Source organism: Leptodactylus fuscus, chromosome 2, assembly GCF_031893055.1.
Source record: "Leptodactylus fuscus isolate aLepFus1 chromosome 2, aLepFus1.hap2, whole genome shotgun sequence".
NCBI classification, from domain to species: Eukaryota; Metazoa; Chordata; class Amphibia; order Anura; family Leptodactylidae; genus Leptodactylus; species Leptodactylus fuscus.
Genome location: NC_134266.1, coordinates 165,213,536 through 165,226,099, shown reverse-complemented (window position 1 = coordinate 165,226,099; position 12,564 = coordinate 165,213,536). Strand labels below are relative to the sequence as shown.

The 12,564-nt window shown below is 38.6% G+C and overlaps 1 protein-coding gene across 2 annotated transcripts in view; it reads right to left on the bottom strand.

Annotated features, from left to right (window-relative positions):
• Positions 1-12,564, bottom strand: part of ARHGAP6 (Rho GTPase activating protein 6) — a 227,241-nt gene that overhangs the window by 139,694 nt on the left and 74,983 nt on the right. The window lies entirely within an intron of this gene.

The window sequence follows — 12,564 nt, the reverse complement described above, 5'->3', positions numbered from 1 at the left end:
TGAGCCAAAACCAGGAGTGGATTGAGCAGAAGGGAGAAGTGTAGGTACTTCCTACATTCCCATTCCTATAGTAGACTTTCTCGGTTTTGGCTCAAAAAAACGCAGCAAAATCTACAACAAAATAAGCTGCGTTTCCGCAACGTGGAGCCTTAGCCTTAAATTGTATTTCTGCACTAGAAAAAAGTGTTACATATTAGACTTTCTGGATTATTCCAGATGAAAGGAATTATCACTACTCTGAATTTGATAAGTAGTGACACTGCATTGATGTTCATACTTATAAATAGTGCAATATGAAGTCTCTTTTTTCCGAGGTATATTGGGAACAGCTGTGCATGGATTCCATGTTGCTGGAAGGAGATTATTCAATGCTTCACATCTGGTTGTGGAATGTAACCAGGGTGAAGTGCTGCTTGTTTACTGAGAGGGAACGATCTGATCACTGGCGGACTACTGCTCGGAAAGATGTCAATCTCAACTACTTCTACAGATATCCGGTATGAAATGCCATTATCATCCCAAGTCAAATGCACTGAATGAACACAGTAATATGTTTACAAACATACACTATGCATACGTTTAATCATAAAGGGAAGAGACATTCTGTAAAATACAATATAACAGTCTACATGAAGTGCAGGATGAAGAACCTGGAACATTTTACTCCTGTGGCTTCCTTATCCCTTGCAGGAGGTAAAAGCATCAAGACCCCTAGGAAAGCTTTTCTCCTACAGATCCTGAAACAGAGGAATAGAAATACACACATCACAAAATTGTGTCTGATAGTGTAACTCAGCCCTAGTCACCTATAGAGCTAAACTACAATACCAGATACAGCCTACGTACAGGTTTGGTGCTGTCTGTCTATCTATCTATCTATCTATCTGTAACATCTTTGCCCATCCGGGCGTTGGCGTCATCATCCGGCCGCACGCTGCGGTGCAGGAGATGTGTTCGGTTGTAATTTATTCTGTTGGTTTCTCTTTGCACTGTCTGAACACTGCCCTATGCCTTTTCTTTGGTAATTGATTTCCCACCACACCCATCTCCTTCACCTTCAGTTGGTTCTGATCCTCTAATGGTTAATCTGGCCTTGCCCTGTGATTGACAGCCTGCCGTCCTGTCCAACTCCATGGGCGGGTTCTTCCTCCCTATATAGCCTTGGCTCCCAGTCACACCAGTGCTTGTTATTGCCGTGCGTATACTTGCTCTTACTGTCTCTGTTCTGATTGCTCTATTATACTTGACCTTTGGCTTTCCTCACTGACTTCTCTTTTTGGACTCCGATTTGGTACTGTATTGCCCGACTGTTACTGACCCTTGGCTAAGTTGACTTCCCATTGTTGTTGTTCGTCTTGTCTGCGTTTTGTGTGTCACATACTCAGGGAGGGAACGTCTTCGTGGTTGCCGCCTATTACGTAGGATAGGGCCTGGCAATAGGAAGGGAGAGCGGGGGGCATAAGCTTAGGGCTCACTGTCTCTTGTGTCCCCGTTCCAGGGTTCCCTAACACTATCTATCTATCTATCTATCTATCTATAATATCTATCTATCTATCTATCATATCTATCTATCATATCTATCATCTATCAATCATATCTATCTATCAATCCTATCTATCTATCTATCTATCTATCTATCTATCTATCTATCTATCTATCATCTTTATGAATTGCTATATAATACAGCTCTACTAGGAAGAGATTACATAAAAGAGCTCCAAATTGCACAATTCACAGACAAGGATGGGCCATGATATGATCAGTAGCATCAGAAGGATAATTATAGGTCATAAAGGAATTAGGTAATATAGAAATAAATAAAGGTTACAGAATACAGATCACCCAGGGGCACTGGAATCACTGACAATTACCTGGAAACCAATTGTCATCATAGAGCATGGATACAATCATAATGCTAAAACTGAGCAATGAAAGATAAAAACATATCTGTACCTGCTTTCCATCAGCATTATTACTGCTGTAGTTAACTACGTATTGAAACATGTCTGAAATCTAGTGCAAATGATTTACCTACAGCATCTAGGATTTGTATTGTATGCCTTATAGTGTAAAAAAGATTATATATATATCCATCACATTCCACTAATGCACACTATGCACATATCAGCACCTTGATCCTGCTGCTGTTTCAGGCTACATGCACACTGTGGTGCAGGGTCTGCTTTAAATCAGCAGCTGAGAAGGTCCTACACACAAATTGGTCTAATGCTTTCAGTTTAAAAACAATGGACACCTGATGAACCCCATTATAGTCAATGGAGTCCACTGAACTCTGTAGGTAAGTGATCCATCTGTCTGTTGTTCTGGTCCACCAATGGAAAGCCTGACACTAGTATGAACTTATTGTAAATCTATGTTCAGATCACATTACATAAATGTGTTGAACATATTCATAGGCCTCTATCTACAAAGAGACTTAAAAAGTGATTTTTTGGTCTTAGTTGAAGTGGCATACATTAGATTTTTTTTTTTACTACTGGAGATTTCCCCACCTTATTCACAAATTCTAAAGAATTGGACCAACCCATGTGGATTATGAGAGAGGTGTAAAAAATATATGTAAAAAAAAAAAAAGATAAAAGCTTACTCATCTGCCCCGGTGTATGCTGGTGCTTGGATGGTAAAAATTCTGTGCCCCATGTGACCAATAGATGGAGAGGGACTAGTGACACCCTGCTTCACCATTGTATTCAACTTTTCTGCATCCTCTCCAGACACAGATATGTTGACCCGGAATCCCGGATGGTTGGGAGGAATGATTACATTATCCAGGCCCAAGCGTACGACCGCGTTGAGATTGCTTTTTTTTTTTTTTTTTTACACCTCCCAGGGCCTCTACAATGGTTGCTCTAATACCTGGACAACTGCTTTAAGATATATCTTTATATACACAATATAATATAATACATGGTTCTGCTATTAATGTAGATCTGCCTGACTTCCTGTAGGGGTCAGAAATGAAATTCCCTGCTGTATAGTAAAATGTGTTGATTCCTTCCTCTGAGATTTGTAAGTACTGTATGAAAGGTTGAACTTAGGTCTTTTCTTAACAAGCATTTAGGATTGTCATAGGGCATCAGTTCATTTTTCATAAATAAACAGTGTTACTATCTTCAAAACCATTGTAATATTTATCAGGAATATTAGGATAAGGTCTTTTTCTGCAGTGTTTTTCACAGATAATTTATTCTTCTCTTATACTTATATGCAAAATGCCAGAATTTCCATAGGTTGACAAGCTGTGATTTGCATTTCCGCTGTGGGTTTTTTTCTGCAAAGTGTGGATGGAATTAGCCAGAAACCCATCCACTTTGCAGGTAATGTGAAACGCAGCACTTTTTGCAGCGGCATTAGCACCGTGGCCGAAGTGCTGCATTTTGGCAAACTGGGACACTGGCCTTAGGCTCTGTTCACATCACATAGCTGCAGTATGTTGGAGCATACGTTAGGAGCATAAATCTGACTTATGGCACGGTAGCATTAGGCAAAATGCTATAAACATATAGCATGCAGTATACTTTCTTTGTGATGGCCCTGTATTGTAGTCCACAGTAATAAAAATAATGTATTTCTATGTGATACTTCTGAACTTTATGGTAAAATTATATAATTCTTCAATTAAACATAAGCAGCTACCTTCTGCTCTTTGCAGGGATCACCATAGGATTACAGTACCTTGAAAATTAGTTGTGATCTATAAACTCCGAAGATTTGGCCTTGATTCACAAGATCTGGTGAGCACACATTTGAGGCCATGCATTTCTGGTCACATGGTTGTATGACTAATTTGTACCATAGATTCTCCCAAGCCCAGGAGGTTTTGGTTGTTTGAGCTATACAAGGTCTATACGTTTCACTGTTTCAGGCATCTGACAATTGCATTTTCCTCCCACAATCTGTTCTCCATGGCCTGTAATACATAGTGAGAGGAAGCAAAATGTGACACAAGCACCTGTCGCCTGAGTGTTGTTCTGTTGGTCAGGCCTCATGAAGTAGAGGAGTTTCAGTTTTGTCTATAAGTTCATATAAACTGTACTTTTTGTAGTAGTTATGATAAAGGACATTGTGATGCCTGGGATATCACATAAGAATGAGGGGATGAAGGCAGACTATGTTTTTAGATATACACAGAGATTCGGCTTCACACCCTTACACATCTGAATCCTCCCAAATATTTGCTCTCTTCAAAATCTCAACTTTCATCACTAAGAGATGTTATATCATTGAATAACAGATTGATATCATCTATGTCATTGGAGACAAATAAATCCTTCACCTAAAGTGTAATAAAACATTAGTTAATGGAGCTAGTGGTACATCTTGTACTTCCAATGTTTTCTCATCAACTGTAACACAAATGCTGGCTGCATGCATTGTTTTTATTAGGTGACAACATGTGAATAAGTCTAATGTGAGCTGGTGACCATCTATCCTTTAGCAGTCACATAGACCATTCTCTGGAACTTGTTACTGTGTTGCGGGAAGAATTCGACCTTCTTCTGACACTTATCTACGCCTCTATGCCAGTTTTCTGGCGTAGATGGGTGAAAATGTGACACATCTTTGGCACAAAGCCCTTTCTTGTGCCATAGATGTGACACATCCCCTATTCTGTGCCTCGCTCACCACTTTCCATGTTTGTGGGCAAGGCGTAGAGCAAAACAGGCCAAGGAGGGGATGCCTTGGTCTATCATATTTATTATAACTGACGTTAGTTTGCTGGCATGAGTTATATAGGAAGCCAACACCATTTCCTGACTGTTCGGCACAAGAGTGCGCTCACGATTTGTTAAGAGGCAGGAGCCTCTTGATAATTCAGGTACATGCTGTCCCAGTTGGGTCATCTGTTGAGACTATTGTAGGAAACAGTAGACTTAAAGGGGTTTTCCCATCTCAGTGTTTCAGAAGTCTGCCTGCAGTCTCTTCTTCTCACTTCCTGTATTTCTCTTCCCCCTCCTCCCTTTTGCTTAACTGGGCTGAGAAAGATCACAATACTTATGCCGATCAGATAATATGCAGATGCTTCTAGAAAATGGACTCTGAGTCATCTGCATGTTTACATAGAGAGATAACAGACAGGACTTTATGAGCAAACTGCAATTAGCTGAGTTAACTGTCCTGCCGACAAGAGCAGTGAGTAAGTGACGTCACTTGTCCTACAGGTCCGTGGTTATAGCAACACTGTGTAAAGCATGGGAGGAATAAGTTCACATAGCAAGTAAACAAAGCAGCATTTCTGAAGCAATATATTTAGGATAAGTATTCAATTTACATAAGTTACCAGTATAGATAGGATCCTTGAGATGGGATAACCCCTTTAATAAACCTGTCCCTTTATGTCTTACATTTTAGTACATTTCAAGAGAGTAGGTTTCATGGTTCTCTCTCTATAGGCCTAAAAAATGAAGCTGTATTTACACAGCAGAATTGTGCATCAATGTTCTGATCAAGCTTCCAAGTTCTCTTCTCTGGGCCAAAGCCTTTCAAACCTACTAAGTAATCTATTTACCCTCAGAACTGAGGGCAGAATATAAGCTCCAAATACTTACTTTATTTTGGAAGTACAGAGTTAGGACCACATGGAAAACGCTGATATTCAAACATATAACGCCCCTAGAAAGCTAGGTAAAGGGCTAAGGCACACTGATGCGGCACACTGCAGCACACTGATTCAGGGTTAGGGGACTTGGAATACTCATTCCTAGGATTTTGTTCGTGTTTTTTTTTCTGTTTTTTTTTTAGGTCTATGCAGGTCTAGGGCTTCAATTTAATGCAATTTAGCCAATTCTATACATTAATTGGGTATGACTCTGCCAGCGTTACATTTATATTCTGGCACTTTGTTCATGCTATTCTCTTCAGTCCATACAGGTGATAAGTGTACATGAGTGTGCATTTCTCTTTATTGAACACTGCAAAGGAGGCAAATCACTATTGTCTTCTTAGGATGACGGTGGAAATAGTTTGTAGCACTTGCATAAGCATGAGTTAAGGAATTCCCTGTGAAGTGGATCTGCAGATAGAGGCACTTCACTGCCTTCTCTTCTATATTTGTACTGGAATAGCTTTGTCCTACAGGAGAACATTTTCATGGTGCCTTTAAGTAAACAGTCAAGTTCTCCATCCTTCCTAATGCATTCACAATCACGATAAGAATACTGTATAAATGATTAACGTATTCCACAATTCGCAAGCATGCATATCATTTGTATTACCCAGATATATTTATCTTCTCTGGAGAACTTCTCATTCTGTGTCTGAGCAAGGGCCTGAACGCACTGTACTCACAATTCACAACCCATATATGGGAAAAGGAAATATTTGAAGGCTTCAACTGTGATTTTGGCTTTTTACTGCTGTTTGTTAGTTTAGGTTGTCAGTATAGATTATCGGATGGTAGGACTGTATTTGATATAAACAGAGTTGACTTAAAATGATACTTCTGTTTCCAGCAAACAAAAATAATCTGCCAGCTGCAAACATTCTTTTTCATTTATAAGATTGTACAAAATAATATAGACTTTACTCTCCACTTAAACCATGCCTGAAGCAATTCTACTTTCATAAGGCATTGGCATGAAGCAAATTTGTAGGTGCTCTGTCTTCTTGGCTCATTTGTTTTATATATACTTATTTATTTTACATATACATATATATATATATATATATATATATATATATATATATACATATATTTTAGATATATTTTAGAAATTGGGATTAATCCTTATTCAGCCACCATACATATGGGAGGAGTCACATGCAAGCCTTCTATTGATGTATATGGAGCTTAAATAAGGACCAGGATATAGAATCCCAGAGCCCTCTAAAAAGCATATCTCAGGACATGTAATATTGATGCCACAAATTCACCTCCAGGGAAATATCCCACTGTGTTGTTAATGGACTTGGTCTGAGTCGAAACCAAAGGCTCATTGGCACTGGGACTAAAAATCATCTTGGAGTCCCTCCATCACACCTTATCCTTACAACCATCAGCCATTTCTGATCCATTAATTTTAGCAGTGCAAGGACCAAAGAACAATCTGCGCTTCACCCGTTGGACAAATTCAATCTTTTTATTATTAGTTCGGACACAACGCGTTTCGGGCACGAATTTGCCCTTTTTCAAGTGCAATGAACTGCTGTGGATGGCAAGATGCAATTTTAGCAGCATTTGCATTCCCTCTTTTGTTTCAATATGTTTATTAAGTGTTTATCACCTATCAATATGCATACACCTAAAAGGAAAACAATGGAAAGTAAAGAAAAAAAAAGAAAAGGGAATAACACAAAAGGAAGAATGACATGTATTATTGTATCTGCCAAAATATAACTAATGTAAAGTCTGTTGAGATTATTTCTATATGCATAATAGGCTCTTAAAAACAGAAGGTGAGGGGCCCTTAGAAGGATAAGGATTTAGCCAAGTTGGATTCCCTCCAAGAATTCCAGAATTTATAGAATTTATCACAGTTATGTTGGTTACATTTGTACATATATTAGTACTCATAGTTAGTGTTTATTCTGTTCCTCACCTCATTCAGTGTTGGAATGTCTGATGCTCACCATTTCTGAGTGATACTAGATATTGTTCTTGTAAATATGTGGCACATGACTGTTCTAGATTCTATTGGAACATGTTGGATACCTAATTTTAGTAGTAGTAGTTCTGGGTATAATTGGTATGGGCCTTGTGAGAGGTTTTGCATTAAAACTTCAATAGAGCCCCATAGTGGGGTTAGGGATGGGAAGTCCCAAACTACATGTAGAAGTGAGCTCGTCTGACCACATCCTTTTCAACAGGAATCACTGCTATTAACTCTGGTTCAAAACATGTCCACGCACATAAACTTCTATCATTCCCATTCTCTGTTGGTGCTCCACTCATATTCATTATGACATTTTTTGTGCCATAGCCTCCCCACAGTCAATCCTTCCTTGGCTACATTCTCATGGCCAACTGCTATTTTTTATATGACAGGGTTAGTTTTCCCCTTTTTGACAATGGGAGGTCTTGAATCATAAATTTCCTCACTCCAACTCAGAGGGTTCCAGCCACCTAAGGAAATCAGAAAGGAAATCAAAGGAGTTTATCCAACTAGTATATTGAGGGTAGCCTGTAGGCCCCCTTGGCTTCTGCGTCAGTCACAGCTTTGTCTACTGCAACCTGTATGGCTACGCCAGTGATTTGGCGCATCCCAAGAGCAAACTATAATATCAATTGCTGATGACTTGTACTCATACACATATGTGAGTTACAGAAATGTAAATGCTTGGTCAAATCTAAGTTTTAAGAAGACCATCTACTTCAGATATCTGTCAACTATTTCAGCCATGATTGGCTAAGCACTGCTTTCTTGATCAGGTAGAGGGACAAAGAAGAGCTTGCCACTGGCTTATCTCCAAGAACAAAAGGAGTGGCTGTTGACATCTACTGTTGCAGGATGGTATGAATAGAAATAAACAGTATACAGCCTACTCACGGTTCTGGTGGAAATCCTGTGGTATAATGTAGTCATATTTTGATACATATTTTTATTGATGCTCGTTATCTCATACAACATGTAAATAAAAGCTAAGTTTTAATTTCAGAAAATTGGATTGCTGGATCTTTTTATTTGTTCCTCCATGTACAGGATAGTAGGAAGGCCCCTGTACACATTAGTTTGGCTGAACCTGCAATGAGAAGGCTCTGCTGATACATCTCTTACACTAGGTTCCCACCTACACTCAGGATTCTGTTCTTTGGGTCCGCTTGGGGACCTAAAAAACCTAAACCCAATCTGCTTAAAAATCGATGACCTGCGGAGACCCATGGACTCCATATATCCTAATGGTGTCCGCCGGCTTTCCGTCCAGTTTCCACCTGAAAAATGAAGAGAGAAAAGTCCTTCTGGCAAGACTTTTCTCTCCTCATATTTAAAGGGTAACGGGTGACAGACTCCTGCAATGGAAAGTGAGCACTGGTGTAAATCCAGCCTAATATCTATGGAAAGCTTTATGGTATGTAAGAGCTCAGACAGTACATATACAGTACATAGGTAATAGCTGGACAATAAACAGTCCTGGTTAAATCCAGATATAGCAAACCAATGATCACAACTTTTCACTAAACTGGAATCTAGGAATCTTGCTGATGAGGTTAGGCATTAAATATTTGCCATACCCAGGCTCATCAAGAGAGGTGGTACAAAAAAGCTCATTGCTACTTGGACATGGCCATACAGAGGAGACAGGAATTGTTGTATGACAGCACCTAGAACGATTTAGTACTCAGTCTCACAGCATTCTTCTTAACTCTAGGCCCAGCTCAAGCTCAGAAATGTACCTCCAAGAGCGGAACTGTAGACATGCCCCATGAGGCAATGTATTATGCATAGCTTATGTGCTTGGTAAGTGTCCTTCATAGTGCAGCATTGATTCCTGTGCTATGATTTAGGAGTCAACAGTATCATATTTTGATGAGACACTATTGCAATGTAATAGATTGAACTGAACTATGTTACTATGTTACCAGCAGTTGTTTTCAGTCCTTCACTCTGTATTGTAGATAGGAAATTCGGATGAGTCATTGTTGCGGGTGGCAGCTTCTAGTTTGGTTTGAAAACATTGTGGTAGAGATGAGATATCAGAGTTATTGAGAGGTACAGTGCACACATAAAAACACGTGCGAATGGAAATTTGAGCAGACCTTTTTACAAGAAGAATAAAACAATTCTGAACAAATAATTTACAAAAAATGTTACAATGTGTATTCCATGGACACCCGATTTCTTTCTTTTCCATCCCTCCCTCCCCATAAGTGTTTCAATGGCATATATGTCTATTGCATATGATGTTTTCTGCTTATACAATTCTGCATTACTAAGAAAAACGTTGCAATATCATTTTCTATCAATGTAACTGTTATACAATTTCAGTCTCAAAACAGTAATGTGATGGACATCAAGTACCCCAGGCTTAAAGAGGTTGCCCATTGGGTAAAGATTTTTTATGAAAGTCACCAAATCACCAATCCCTTGCTACTTCCGTTTCAACATTACCCAGTTACTATGCTGGTTGGTACTGGCTAGTCTCTCTTAACACAAAGGAAATGACATTCAGCCAATGTCTGGCTAGTGGTTAACACTTTGGTCAGTAAATGATCTATCAGTAATTTCCTATGCGCCAAAAGGGATCAGGAAAATGAGATTGACAGTGAAATTGGTATTTATAGAGGAATGGGAGTATAGTGGATAGGTTAAGTGAACATCACTTATTTTATTATTTTAATCCATTCTCTGTTCTTTGTAAAAATAAATAAATAAATGAATTACCCTCTGGAAACCCTCTAAGTTTTTGGTGTTGTTTCAAAACCTTTTTCACTTCAACCCATGAAAGGGTCAGAACTTTCAGGAAGTCGGAGAATTATCTGATATTACAAGTCTTGCTCTTTTAGTTGTAAACTTTCATAATTAATTAACATTTCTATATAAGAGAAAAAAATCTCTTGACATTTTAATTTGGTGCTGCTTCTTAAACAGTACCTGATCCAAAATTGATATTCCCGTATGAGCTGCATATGCAGTATGTAATGTTAGACATATGGAGACATGTATGCAAATACAATAAGTCTATCTGAAAGAGCAATACACTATGGGAATATCTTTCTCTATAAATATAGCCTCTCCCACCATCTTACTGTATATGTGCACCAGCTGTTAATGCATTTGTAACAATGCGACTTCTAAAAAATCTTCCTTGACATCACTTTTTCTGACACTTTCCTAATTTTGTAAAGGCTGACAGTGTCCTTGGAGGAATCACTGCATGCATTCCTTTGCTCTTTAGTATACTTGGATACAGAAACACAATACGTAGAAGCACAGAGAGAATCAATTCTAAAGAATTCTAAATAATTTTGACATACAAGCGTCTTGTTAAACACGCCCCAGAACATTTGGAAGGACACAGAGTGAAATGTTTGTAGATGAATTAACATGAGATTATTAAGGATTCTTCTATAGGCCATTGAGGCTAATGCAAGTAATACAAGGGCAGGAAAATGAATGAACAAATGCCTTTATTAGTAACACAGATTTTACTTCGCTTCCTTTTCAAGGCATATAACTCAAAAGTGCTTGTCAACCCTGTGGCAACCACACAACAACATTATGAGTGTCGGAAGACATTAGAGAATGAAGTCATTAGCAAACACTATGTTTAATATTTTAGTAATAACATACACCCACATGGTTAGATAGTTTTGTAGTTTGTATTCTATATTGTCTGCTCTGTCAGGTACAGTTGGTGCCCATTGTTGCCATTATGGTTTGCATTATATCAGAACCAATGACGGCAGTGTGAACAGAACCTACATCCAGCAGGAAAAATGTTACTTCTGCTGAGTATTCTGAGTAACACTTTAAAGAAGCTCTGCAGAACTATACATATTGATGGAGTACTCTAAGCACAGGCAATCTCTGATTGATCAGTGGCAGTCTTCCACCCGCTCCCTTTTCATTTTTAATTTCAAAGCTCATGCTCCCATTGGTCAAACATTGATAGCTTACCCCAAGGCTAGATGGTTTTGTTGTTTAGTTGCAAAACCAGTGGTTAGTCATTTGTCATCCAAGGTATTTGATAAAATTTTCCTTATGCCAAGGTGACTGGATAGACATGTAATTACTTTATACATGGTGAGTGCCTTAAAGGGTTTGTTCCATCTCAAGGATTCTATCTATAATGGTAGCTTATGTAAATTGATGACTTTTTTTCCTAAATATTTTGCTTTAGAAATGCTGTTTTGTTTGCCTGCTATGTGCACTTATTCCTCAAATTGTTTACACAGCGTTTCCATAGCACTGGACCTGCGTGATAGGACAAGTGATGTCACTCACTACTCTCACTGTTACCTACAGCTCTGCTGGCAACTAATCAGTTCAGCTAATTTTAGTTTGCTAATAAAGCCAAGTCTGTTATCTCTCTATGTAAACACCCAGATAACACTGAGCCATTCTCTGCAAGCATGTGCATACTATCTGATCTGCATAAGTATTGTGATACCACAGTGTCCCATTCAGCAAGCTGGGAGGTGAGAAATACAGGAACTTAGAAGAATAGACAGCAGGCAAACTGCTGAAGCAGGGAGATGGAAAAAGATATTCTAAAAAATATATAGCACCAATCATCAACAAGAAGACAAGTAATGCATACAGTAGATAAAACCCGTATTTCTGTGATTTTATGCACTAAAAACATAATAGTGACAATTGGTTTAAAGCATTGCATGAGAGATGCAGATGCAAATTCTTTAAACTAATTGTTATAAGATATGTCTACTTTCTTGAGTCTAGTTCAGAGACACCCAATACTTTATAAAATCCTCATGTGAAGGAGAGGTATGCTAATGACATAACCAGATGACATGGTAGGATAGCTATGAATTGGCTGCATGTATTTCTGTTCCCGTTATCAGACTACTTTATTATGTCCAAATTCCAATAACATCTCCCCAGTTACGAACGCATACCTATATTCCGAAGTTATCTGCATTTAGTT